At 64.3% G+C, this 12,836-nt stretch overlaps 1 protein-coding gene across 2 annotated transcripts in view; it reads left to right on the plus strand.

The window, feature by feature from the left end:
- Positions 1-2,840: 2,840 nt before the first annotated feature.
- The window catches only part of NDRG1 (N-myc downstream regulated 1), a 37,069-nt gene continuing 27,073 nt past the window's right edge, over positions 2,841-12,836 (plus strand). Inside the window, exons 1-2 of one of the 2 annotated variants that reach the window (XM_036437529.2) lie at positions 2,841-2,847; positions 8,838-8,840. The gene's annotated coding sequence lies outside the window, so the exon portion shown is untranslated. Of the gene's footprint in view, positions 2,848-4,159; positions 4,283-8,837; positions 8,841-12,836 lie in introns of those variants that run through there. The other variant, XM_036437528.2, reaches the window with a different exon arrangement.

Genomic DNA, 12,836 nt, shown 5'->3' on the forward strand with positions numbered 1-12,836 from the left:
CCTGGCCTGGGACAGTGACTCAGGCAGGATGGGCTGGATCCGGCTGCAAACCCTCCGAACCCAGGGCAGCGTGGTTTATTTCTCCCCCGGGCCCAGGTCCTGCTGGGGTCAGCGGGGACTCTGCCCAGGTTTCCTCCCTCCGGTTCAGGCGGATGGAGCCCCCGCCATCCGCCCTCCGAGTGTGGCTGGTGGCTGTGGCAGGCGTGAGGAGTGAGTGGGGTGAGTCACAGGCCGGCTGTTCACGTTCCCATCCCCGTCGGACGTGACACAGGTCACTCCCACCGCCCACTCATGGTCAGTGCACATCCCTCGGATACGCCTCCCTGCAGGAGGAGGGCGGGTGGCGGGGGGCTGGCCTGGGTGCCCGCAGCCTGGCGCTCCCCTGAGGAGTGAGATCTCCTTAGTAGGGGAAGGGGTGCGGGAGGGCTTTCTAGAAGAAGAACAAAGCCTGGCCAGAGATTCGGAGGTGAAGGCGTGAGGGGCGTATTCGAGGGAAAGCGGTGAGTAACGGGTGACTGGGTGGAGAGGAGTCTGGACACGTGCGAGGCCATCTCCACGGAAGGCCTTGGGGAACGTGGCGGCGGCAGGAGCCATGGCCGGCGGAGTGGGCAGGACCGGTGAGCGAGGTGGTTCAAGGTGGCAGCCGGGCAGGGATGGAGAGAACTGGAGAGGGCAGCGGAGGAAGGGGGGCAGCCGCTGGGGGCCAGGCCAAGGCCGGGGAGCAGGCCAGTAGGTAGGTGCCTCCGTGGCCGTGCTACACAGATTTGTTCAGCACATAGCAACCAGCCCCGCGGCGTGGCTCAGTGGTGGATCATCCACCTTTGAACCAGGAGGTCATGGTTCGATCCCCGGTCGTCAGGGCACAGGCCCAGGTGGCAGGCTCAATCCCCAGTGGGGGGCGTGCAGGAGGCAGCCGATCCATGATTCTCTCTCCTCATTGATGTTTCCCTCTCTCTCTCTCTCTCTCTCTCTCTCTCTCTCTCTCTCTCTCTCTCTCTCTCTCCCTCCCTCTCCCCCTTCCTCTCTGACATCAATAAAAATATTTAAAAACAAAACAAAACAAAACAAAAAAAACAGTCTGCTGGTTCCACTCACCACTTCTTCCGTGGATGCGCAGAGAGGTGGGGTACCCGCCCAAAGGACCACAGCCACCAGGTGCCGGCACCCATGTTCTTCCCCGGGCACTCCCACTGCCTCCTGCATCTCCCTCCGCCTGGCTCCTCACCCATTCCCAGGAAGAGGCTTGGGAATGGCTGATCCCCGGGGTCCTTTCAGTTCACACATCCACATGGTCTTAGGCAACCCGACAGCGGTTCTCAACCTGTGGGTTGAGACCTCTCTCACAGGGGTCGCCTAAGACCATTGGAAAACACAGATATTTACATTATGATTCATAACAGTAGCAAAATTACAGGTAGGGAGTAGCAACGAAAATAATGTTATGGTTGGGGGTCACCACAACATGAGGAACTGTATTAGGTCACGGCATTAGGAAGGTTGACAACCACTGCCATCGACTGAGCATCCTACTCCTGGGTGTGCCCCGAAGCCAGTCTTTCCCGGAGCAGCGCCTCACAACTCGGGCTGCCTGCGGATGAGGCGGGAGAGGCCACAGTCCACTGCAACAGGAAGAAGCCGGCTGGGCGGGGCTTAGGAGTGGGAGCGTGGGGTCCACGGGCACTTTTCCAAGCTGATTGGGACTCTGCAAGGGTCCCCTTTCACTTGGTTTTATTTTATTTTATTATTATTTTTTAATTTTCACCCAAGGATATTTTTCCATTGATTTTTAGAAAGAGGGGGAGAGAGAGAGAGAGAAACATTGATGTGAGAGAGACACATCGATTGGTTGCCTCCTGCAGGTGCCCCCAACCAGGGCTGGGGATCAAGCCTGCAACCAAGGTATGTGCCCTTGCCCAGAATCGAACCTGGAACCCTTTGGTCCACAGGCCAGCACTCTATCCACTGAGCCAAACGGGCTAAGGCCACCTGGTTTTAGAAAACTCTCCTTTACTGTTTTCTTTTCTCCTCCCTGTGCTCCTGGGACCACCCCTCCCCTTCCCCCTAAGTTCCCTGCTCATTGTCCTCTGTTAATCTGGGGCTCCTCAGAACAAACCGCACTCCCCCTGGGCAACGTGGGGGCCCCTGGCTGCGGGCCTGCACTGCTCTGCATGCTCTGCCCAGAGACCTCCTCAAAGGGGCTGGAAATGAGCTCGCCAGGCAGAGCGCCCCGCACCAGCCCCATACGTGGGTCTGCATGCGATTCTGAAGGAGGAGGCTTCTGAGCCCCAGGCTCTGGTCTCGGGCAGGAAGCAAGCCACAGGTGCTCCCGAGCAGCCTAAGTCAGTGACATGGATGAAGGTGGGGGGGCACCAGCATGCTGCTGGAGGGATTGTGGGGCACGAGAGGGTCTTCAGACAACAGGGCGCTGGGGAGAGGGCAGGGTTCCGGTCACCGCCCTGCCCCCAGGTCTAGTGTGGCACCTGGACGGCGCAGGTGCCCATCCAGCTCCCGAGTGGACTGGCCTGGCTGCCCTTCCTGTGAGCGGGGGCATCGGGAGCCGGGCTCTGGGCTGTGCCCCGGAAGGACAGGACTTTGCCTTCTCCGTGTTTTTTTCCGGTGGCGAAGCACCGAGCCTGGCTCAGCACAGGCTCCATAAATATTTGTGGAGCCCTAGCTGGTGTGGCTCAGTGGATAGAGCGCTGGCCTGCAGACCAGAATGTCCCAGTTTTGATTCTGGTTCAAGGGCACCTGCTCAGGTTGTGGGCTCCATCCCCAGTAGGAGGGGATCAGTGCAGGAGGCAGCCGATCAAAGATACTCTCTCATCATGGATGTTTTTCTCTCTCCCTGTCCCTTCCTCCCTGAAATCGATAAAAATATATAAAACGTATTGCTGGAATGCCAGGGTCAGTAGATGTCAGGGCCCAGGGAGGTAACGGGGTGTTCAGGGGAGAGCCCTGCTCTGAGCAGAGGGAGGAGGCTCCCAATGGCCAGAGGAGGAGGGGAGGGGTGGCGAGGGCACAGAAGCCTGGACGTGCCAGGCTGGCAGGGGGCTGGGGCCAAGGAATGTCGGTGACATCCCTTTCCTCCGCAGTGGTGCTCCTCCAGCGGCCTGTCTCTCTCCAGGGCTGCCCATCAGAAGGACCCGGGGAGCATTTACAACGCCCCAGAGCCTGCTCCGCACTCCCCGAGGTTCATCAGAACCTGGTGCTCCCCTTCCTACCACTCTAAAGAGCCACCCTCCGGGGGTTGCAGTGTGCGGTGCAGGGTGAGCACACACAGGCAGAGGCTGAGCAACAACAACAGGCCCGCAGAGGCAGAGGCGGTGAGGGTGGACAGGGTGCAGGGCAGTTCCAGGAACCAGGAGAGGAGCCTTGAGACTTCCCAGCCAGGCTCCGGAGGGGGAGGAGGAGCGGGGGAGAGGCCAGAGGGCCTTGGGGGCAGAGGGGCAGGTGGGCTTAGAAAGGGGGGCGGGGAGGAAGGGACTCCAGGGGCTCGCCAGGCATTAGGATGGGGGGGGGGGTCAGGATGGCTGAGATGCCAGGGGTCCCCGGATTTCGGCCGAGAGCAGATGCAACAAGAGAAGGGGCCAGGAGAGAGAATCTTGGGGCGCTGGTGGGGGCGGGAGCGCCGGAGGCTTCGGGGCAGGAAAGCGGCCCCCGGGGGCTTAGGAGCTAAGACCTGGAAGAAGAAGCCGGGGAGTTGCCCCCTAAGGGATGTCAGCGTGTAGCGCAATGGGACTCAGAAGAAGAAACTCGGAGGCCGAGAGGAGGGCCGCTCTGTCACCCCCAGGGACACGCGGGAGCCCACACGCACATACATGAGCGCGCGCACACACGCACACGCACCAGCACACACACGCATCCCCGTGCACGTACGCCCACTGCAAACCCCACTGCAAAGAGCAGAGGTCCAGGCCTCGCCGGAGAGGGAGGGAGGGATCCGCCGGGCCCCGCGCCCCGCCCCGCCGCCGCGCCCCTGCCCGGCCTTGCGCAACAGGCGGCGGATCCGGCGGGCGCCGGCAGCGGCCGGAGGAGCCGAGGTGGGCGCGGGCGGGCGGGGCGGGAGCGGAGCCGGGCAGGGGGTGTGTCCCCGCGGAGGGCAGGGCGGGCGGGGCGGGGCCGCGGCGCCTATAAAGGCTCCCTCCTCCGGGACATAAACAAACCTCGCCTGGCTCCCGCCTGGTCTCCGGAGGGCAGCGCGCACGCCCATCCTCGCTCTCGTTCTGCTCCGTCCTCCCCGCCAGCCCCGCTCCAGCTCCGTGGCCGCGCTCCCTCCGCCTGGGTAAGCCCCTGCCCTCCCGCCCTCCTCCTCTCGCCCGGGGAGGTGGGGGGTCCGTCGCCTGCGGGGGCTGCTGCAGCTCGGGGACCGCGCTTTGGGGTCCCCGGAGCTGCGAGCGCGCGGAGACCCCGGGTGGCGCGGGCGGGCGGAGGGCTTTGGGGCGCGGGCGCCTCCGGGGCGGGAGGCTCCGGATGGGGAAGAGGAGGGGACAGGGAGTCCCCGCGCTTCTTGCCTGTGGCTGGGGGTGCGGGGTCCCGGGGGTCTGGGAGGCGGCGGAGAGCCGGCGGGGAGCACACCTGGGCCCCCCTCCCCGAGGTCCTCCCGGAACCGCCGCCGGAGGGGGAGCAGGAGGGGGGCCTGGGGGTGGGGGCGCGTGTGCGCGGAGGGGGCGGGGGTCGAGGCTGGGTCCACGCCGGAGTGGGGTGTCTGGGGAAGGGAGGATGGTGCGCGCCCGCGTGTGTGGAAAGGGGGTGGGGAGGAGCCGGAGCGGAGGCTGGAGAAGGGGTGTGGGTGTGTCAGGTTCCCAAAAGGACGGAGGGAGCCAGAAAGGATAGGTCTCTGCAGAGCGGGGCTGGTGGAGCCTGGACGCCTGGGTGTGTGTATGTGTGTGTGTGTGTGTGTGTGTGTGTGCGCGAGAGAGAGAGAGAGAGAGAGAGAGAGAGAGAGAGAGTGTGTCTGAGGTGTGTCCCAGCTCCCACCACATGCGCAGGAGCCAGTGTGCGCGCGGCCGGGCGGGGTGCGCCCCCAGAGGTGGCCGGGGCTGGCGCCGGGGCTGGCGCTGGGGCTGCGCGTGATGGGTGCCCTGGCCCGGAGGGTCCTGCGGGCCCTGGTGGCCCTGTGCCGCCGGCTGGGTTTGGGTTAGGGATGGCGTCATTTTCGCCTCCACCCACCCTCCCCCGCTTTCCTCCTGTCCCTGCCTGGCCTGCCCGGCCTGCTCTCCAGGGGCGAGAACAGCTGGAAGGGCTCGCCATCCCGGAGCGCCTCCCTCCATGGTCTCTGGTTCAGCCCCGGGCGGGCAGGGCGTGTGCAGGGAGAGGCGCTGGCCCTGCCGCTGGCCCATGAGGAGCTGAAGCTGGGTTTTAGTGGATGGTTCTCTTAACCCACCCCACTCCATCCCTCTACCCTCACCTCCAACATATATCTCCCCCCCCTCCCCCCAGTTCTGCTGTCTGTCGCCTCTGCCTCTGCTGTCAGACACCCCTGCGGGCAGGGGCAGCCCCATCTGTGGCAGGGACGGGGGAGGTGCCCGGCAGCCGGTGTGGGCAGTGGTTAGCAAGGCCCAGACCAGCTCTTCCCAGATGGCTGGGCACTTGAGTTTGTAGGGTGCCATTGTGGATCCTCGGGAAGATAGACGGTTCTCAGAGAACCCGAGCGGGGGCCCACACAGGAGGGCTTCAGTCCCCTCATACCTCCTCCCCCCCCCCCCCCCCCCCGGCCCACCGTACTGGGCTTCTCTTGGCCACCTCGGAGGCACACGTATCTACATGCACACCGCCGTGCTGTGAAAACCCAGGTTCAAGGCCCACCGCCCCGCCCCGCCTGCTCCTGCAGAGAAATGCTGGCATCTCTACCAAGTTCCCCGAAGGCAAATAGGAATGAGCAAGGGCGGACAGAGCCAGCCCAGCACCTGCCTGCACCGGGCTCACAGCCAGGGGAGACGGGGGTGGGGGGCGGCACAGACCACAGGTGCCCCCTGCTGGGGTGGCACAGGCTGGGGGGCGGGGCGGGGAGAGTCAGGACTTGTGAGACACCCCCAGAGGAACAGTGGTCGGTGTCAGGAGTGAAAGCCGGGTGCGCCTGACCTGTGACCTCCGGGATGAGCTGCGGGAGGGGGAGGAGGAAGGCGGTGCCGGCTGCGCCCTGTCACCTGTCACCTGGCGCCTGGCGCAGGGCCTGGCACGGGGGAGGGGCTCAGGGTCTGGGTGCCCAGGTGGTCTCTGCGGACAGGACAGCCCGTGGTTGGCTTCTCCGGGGACAGCCAGCGAGGCCAGGCCTGCCGCCTGCTGCTTGGATCACTCGGAAAGGAACCACGCACTCCCCCCGGCGGCTGGTCCCCTTCTCCCCATGTTACAGTTGCAAACTGAGGCCCAGAGACAGGGAGCCACTCGCCAAGGCCCGGGTAGCACTGGAACCGCCTCTCCAGACCCCGCTCCTGTGGGGATTGGGGTGAGGGGGGGGGGGCGGGCAGAGGGTCGGAGTGCCACCAGAGTGTAGAAGTCAATCGGATCTCGAGGAGTTTCAGGTGAGGGAACGGGCCCGGCGGTATGCGGGCGGGTTTCGTGTGTCTACGTGTGTTCAGGGCACATCAGGTGTGCTTGAGTCACGAACAGAAAGCCGTCTGACCAGTAAGAGCGCCACATGCCTCCCCCCTCCCTCCCATGCCACCCGCCCGCCCTGAGGTGGCTGGCTGGGTCCAGGCTGCCCCCTCCAGGCTGGACTGAGGATCTGATCTGAGCTGGGGCCCCGGGGTGCCGGGAACCTCCCGCCGAGCTGCTTGGGTGCTTGTCTGATGGGGCCCGGCTCCAGGGAACCCCATCCAAGGCATGACTCAGTTCCCTGAGCCGCCCCGAGCCTGGGCGATGACTCAGCACCTAAGATTCTAGCGGGAGGGTCAAGGGAGGGGCAGGACATTTCTCTCCGGGTCAGCGGCCGCATCCCCTCGACCCTAATGTCTTCCAAGCGGCCCTGGTTCTGTTGGCTCCATTGAATGGATGAGCAGACCGAGGCCAGTGCATCGAAGGGACTCTGGCCTGCAGCCTGGGGCTCAGCGTGGGAGAGCCAGGCTTTGAACCCAGAGTTGGACCTGAAAACCCGTGTTCTTTTCCCTGACACGTGGGGGTGATTGGAGAGCTGCCCCTGGGGCTGGGGGGGGGGGGGGGGGGGGGGGGGGATGGGGATAGACAGGCAATTCGGGCCTCAGTGCCTCAGTGTCCTCCCCTGGAAATGAGACTCACACCCGCGGCCTCAGGGTGTGCAGTGATATCTGAGTTAATTCATGTTTAAGAGTGAGGACAGGGCTCCGTCTGTGGGAACACCACGCAGGCTTCTGCCAGTGATTCTCACACGTGACGTTCTCCAGAGGTCAGGGCCGGGGACCCGGACCTGTCCCTGGACCATGGACCTGGTGCCCTGGTTCATTGCAAGCTGGCCTTCCTGGCTGCTGGTCTCAGTCTGGTCCTGGCCGGGCCTCGTATTTGTGCCCTCTCTCTGCAGCTGACGACAGGACTGCTGTGGGGCGGCCTCTGGGCTCCCCGCCCTCTCCACACCGCCACCCAGCCCCCTGCCCCTCTCCACACCTCCACCGGGCCCCCTGCCCCTCTCCACACCGCCACCCGGCCCCTGCCCCTCTCCACACCGCCACCCGGCCCCCTGCCCCTCTCCACACCTCCACCCGGCTCCCTGCCCCTCTCCACACCTCCACCCGGCCCCCTGCCCCTCTCCACACCTCCACCCGGCTCCCTGCCCCTCTCCACACCTCCACCCGGCCCCCTGCCCCTCTCCACACCTCCACCCGGCCCCCTGCCCCTCTCCACACCTCCACCCGGCTCCCTGCCCCTCTCCACACCTCCACCCGGCCCCCTGCCCCTCTCCACACCGCCACCCAGCCCCCTGCCCCTCTCCACACCGCCACCCAGCCCCCTGCCCCTCTCCACACCTCCACCCGGCCCCCTGCCCCTCTCCACACCTCCACCCGGCCCCCTGCCCCTCTCCACACCTCCACCCGGCTCCTCCGCACCGCCGCCCACCCGGCCCCCTGCCCCTCTCCACACCTCCACCCGGCTCCCTGCCTCTCTCCACACCTCCACCCGGCTCCCTGCCTCTCTCCACACCTCCACCCGGCTCCTCCGCACCGCCGCCCACCCGGCCCCCTGCCCCTCTCCACACCGCCGCCCGGCCCCCTGCACTCTCCAGACGCCGTCCTGCAGGCGGGTGGGGTGCCCTCCGGTCCCCATGTTGCCCTCCTTGGACCATTCTGGGCTGTTTCTGTATCACCACCTTGGGCCCGAGGGCCTGGCACCGAGCAGACACTCCGCGTGGGTCAGAAGGAAACCTCCCCTCGGAAGGAAGGCCCTGGGCCTCCGTGCCAGGGAAGGTCGGAAGGCCCCACTGCGGGGAGGACGCTGTGGCCGTGGCCAGCGTCCCGTCTTGGGTCGCAGGGCTTGTAGGAAGAATCTGGTTCCGCTTCCTCCTCGAACACTGGCCCCGTTTGTGTGTCGTCCAGCGAGCTCAGGCTTGTCCCCGAGATTCGCAGAAAAACCCTGCCGCCTGACCCGTGTCCTCGGCTTCTGGTTACTACATGTGTCCCCTCAGGCCAGGGGCAGGAAGGGCCGTTTGGATATTTATAAACGTCATTTGAGGGCCATACAGAACTACCCACTTAAAAGCCAGTCTGCGATATCGGGTCAGACATTTCATTAACTCCCCCCTGATGCCTTGGCAGGGCCAGGCTACCTGGTTTCTGGGGCCTTATGTGGCTCGCCGGTTGGCGTTCCCCACCCCTGCCTCTGAAAGTCTGCCAAACAGATCATTCCTGCTACCTCCCGGCTGTGTGGCTCAGTGGGTTGAGCTTCAGCCCGTGCACCAAGAGGTCAAGGGTCCGATTTCCGCTTGGGGCACACGCCCGGCTGCCTACTCCGTCTCCCATAGGGGTGTGCAGGAGGCAGCCGATCCATGTTCCTCTTGCATAGAGGTTTCTCTCTCTCTCTCTCTCTCTCTCTCTCTCTCTCTCTCTCCCTTTTTCTCTCAAGTCGATAAAAACATATTTTAGAAAAAATGGTTCCAGCTGCCAAACCTCCACCGAGAAGGGGCCTGCAGGTTTCAGGGTGGCGTTGCAGAGAAGGGGGGGGGGGGCAATGATGACCGCCGACCCCCCTGCTTCCTGCTGCCTGGTCCCAGACCCTCGCCCGCCTCTCCGGGTGCCTGGCATCTGGGGATCACAGAGGAAGGCGGTGCCTGCTCCGGCCTTGCCCCGGGGGATGTGTGGTTGGCGGGTGCCTGCTGAGCAGCGATCCTGCTCTGTTCCGTCCACATCAGAGCATTCCGTGAGCTGCCGGGTCCCAGGTGCCGTCTTCTCTGCACCGCTGTGCTGGCTTGGAGAGCGTATTCCCCGCTTTCCTTCCCGAAATGGGAGGACGTCCTCGAAGGTCCTGATTGTTGCCGAGGTTGATTACATAAGAAAGAACATTGAGAGCCCGGCTGGCCTGGCTCAGGGGCTGTGCGTCCACCTATGCGCCAGGGGGTCCCGGTTCCATTCCCGGCCAGAGCACGTGCCCAGTTGCGGGCTGGACCCCCAGAGTGGTGTTTGTGGGAGGCAGCCGGCCCTTGGTTCTCTCCCATCATGGATGTTTCTCTCTCTCTCCCTGCTTCTCTGAAATCCATAAACACATATTTTTTAAAAAGAAAGAAAGAAATCTGAGCGTGAAGGCCCCGGGTTTGGAATGTCCAGAGCCTCCAGAACCCCAGGCACGGCCCTGCAGCTTGTCCCCAGAACCTCTTTGGGTGAGAAAGGACCGAGGAGCACACCCACAGTAAGGTGGGGTGGCCCGGGCGTACCCCAGGCTACTTCCCATGAGGCCCCGGGGACCCGGCGCTGTTCCCTGGAACCTTCCGGGACAATGCCGAGCCCCTTGCCAGCTGGTCCTAGAAGCGCCAGTGAGCTGGAAAGAACTGTGGCTGGAAACAGTTCCAAACAGCGGACAAAGCCGGCTGGTGCTGACCGTCACAATGGACACAGGGTGTCAGCAGGCTCTCCCGCCCTCTGCCTCTGCTTCATTGGAGGACTTCTGGAGGCGTGCCCCCCCCCCCCACACACACCGGCACCCACAGCCTAAGGCAGTGTTTGGCAAACCGCGGCTCCCGAGCCAGAGTTTGCCAACCATGGGCCTAGCTGGGTGCCCTAGGTGTGTGCCCGAGCTGGAGGGAGGCTCCCGTCTCGCAGACGGCGAGGGGCCTGGGGTCAGGAGCGGGACAGGGACCTCCAGGCAGATCCGGGCGGCGCCGAGTGGGCCAGGCCCTGGTGAGACCCGTGTCCGCGACCTCTTTGTCCACGGTTCCCACGGACCATGTGATGGCATGGAGCACAGGCTGCATAGTTCACAGATGGGCGTGAATGCCACGGGCAAAGTCATGTGGCGAGAGGGTGGCGCGTTCCCACGCCCGACTCCCAAGCCAGGGTTCCTGCTGCTCTGAGTCCCCACCCCCCGCCCCGGCCTTTGAGAATGGTGGGCTGTGTCCCTCTCCCCACAGTCTTCACCGCTCTCCTGCAGCCTCAGCTTGCCCGAGGTGCCTCTGCCCGCTGTCCTCGGTCCTCCGGGTCATGGCAAATCCCGGGCTTGGCTTCCCTTGGGACCCGGAGGCCCAGCTCCTTGAGGAGTATCCCCTGGGCCCTCCTGGCACAGGACCCAGCCTGGCTGAGGGAGAGGAGACCCCCAAGGTCTGATGGTTGAAAACTCACCTGGCATTTGCCAGGTGTCTGCTCTGTCTCCCCCCTCCCCCCGTCTTTGCTGGCTCTCTGTGGGGCTGACGGCGTAGGAAGCATAGGCTGTGCCTGCACAGAGGCCCTTGGTCTCTGAAGCGACCAGGAAGGGACTCTGCACAGGCTCACTGAGCAGCTATGCAGCAGGTTCTCTGTGCCCTCCTGGTGCTCACTGGGAGCAGGGTTACTTAGGCCCATTTTACAGATGAGCAAACCGAGGCTAAGAGGTCAGCTAGCTTGGTGGGAATCACAGACCCAATAACTGACGACAGCCTGGTCTGACCCTCCAAGCTTCCCCTTGCTCCTGGCCCCTGCCACTTGTCGGACGTTGGTTTTCTCTGAGTTCCTTTCCGGGGGAGGGGAGAGAGACAGCGAAAGGAAGACATGGTGATAGGAACCCGGCTGGCAGCTGGCAATGTGACGTGGGCCCGGTTTTGGCACCGAGTGGGTTTTGGCGGGAGGAGCCCGGTCCTGACTAACTCACTGTCCGGAGGGGCTTTCGCCTGCGCTTCCTGGAGGGACCGCACATCCACCCTCCTGCCCGGAGCAGGAGGCCGGGAGGGGACATCTGGGCTCCTACCCACGGCGCCCGTGTGGCCGGGCCTTGCCACTGTCTGCTGAACGACGATGACCTTGGCCCTTCTCAGCCGACATGCTGGGCTGGGACTTTCCAGGAGGCGGCGAGGGGGGTGGCATCCAGCGCTCGGCCTCCGCCCAGGGGAGAGCCTGCTGAGCGAGCAGGGCCGTGAGGGCGGGGGTGACCCCCGGGTGTGGACGATGGGAGGGGGGCATCAAGGGAGCACCCCAAACCAGGGAGCCCCCACTGCCCCCCCTCCCGGTGAAGGCGATCAGCCCTGCCTACCAGGCAGCGTCTGTGTGAAACCTGCTCCTTCCCGTGGGCCTCCTGGCCTTGGGGTCGTGGGTTTGAACCAGCAGCCACCCTTCTGGAGGGAGAGCGAGACGCAGCAGGAAGAGTGTGACACCCATAGCGGCCCCTCCGTCCCGGCCGCCCACCTGTGCTGACCCCTCTGGTGACGTGCCCCCATCCCCTGGGACTTCAGCCTGGTCCTCAGAACCTGCAGCTGGTCAGTGTGTGAGGGTGTGTGTGAGTGTGAGTGTGAGTGTGTGAGTGAGAGAGAGAGAGAGTGTTAGTGTGTGTGAGTGTGAGTGCGTGAGAGAGAGAGTGTGTGAGAGGGTGAGTGTGTGTGTGTGTGTGTGAGTGTGAGTGTGAGTGTGAGTGTGAGTTCATGAGAGTGTGAGTATGTGAGAGTGTATGAGTGTGAGAGTGTGAGAGTGTGCAGGCACAGGAGATTGAATAAGAGTCTGATCCACCAGATCTCTGCATTCCTACCAGGAGCCGCCCTCGGCCAGTGTTTGCTAACCAGTGGTTTTGCCCCCAGAGGGCATTTGGCAAAGTGCCCGGGTGTTTTCGGTTCTCCCCGGGGTGGGGAGGGAGGGTGTGTGTGCTATTGGCACTTGGGGGCCGCGGCCAGGGGCTGCTGACCCTGCCGTGTGGCTCCAGCCTCCGCCTCCGAGTGTCCCCCAGGCCAGGTGGGCAGGCCGGGGTGGGGAATGGTCACGGAGGCCACGTCTGCCCAGCCTGCAGGACAGCGTGGCCTCGTGGGGTAGCCCGTCCCGACTGGTCCTGAGTGGGCGGTGCGGGGACCCCAGGGGAGTACCTGCCCCAGGAGATGGGAGCTCGGCGGGCAGGACCCGGGCTGCTGGCTCACGGCCACACCCCTGCTTGCCACATGGCGGGGCCCTGGCCATAGTCTGTTACGGGGCTTTGCTCAGTGCTGGGCACAGGAGGGTCTGGCCCAGGAAGCATGAACTGAGCTTCCGGAACCCCAGGGGTCTCTGAGGCCAGGTCTTGGCTCATGGGGTAGGAGCAGGTGGGAGGGAGGGGGAGCCAGGGCTGCTGGGGGTGTTAAGCTCCCCCCCCCCACTTCATCCAAAGCATGTCTGCTCCCCCTCCCCTTTTTTTGGGGGGGATGGGGAAGGGTGTATGTAAATCTGTTTTTCTATATCGAACTTCCTTATAAGGTTTGCTTTAGACAAACAGCCTCAGAAAACACACACGTT

Source organism: Pipistrellus kuhlii, unplaced genomic scaffold (genome assembly GCF_014108245.1).
Source record: "Pipistrellus kuhlii isolate mPipKuh1 unplaced genomic scaffold, mPipKuh1.p scaffold_m20_p_14, whole genome shotgun sequence".
NCBI classification, from domain to species: Eukaryota; Metazoa; Chordata; class Mammalia; order Chiroptera; family Vespertilionidae; genus Pipistrellus; species Pipistrellus kuhlii.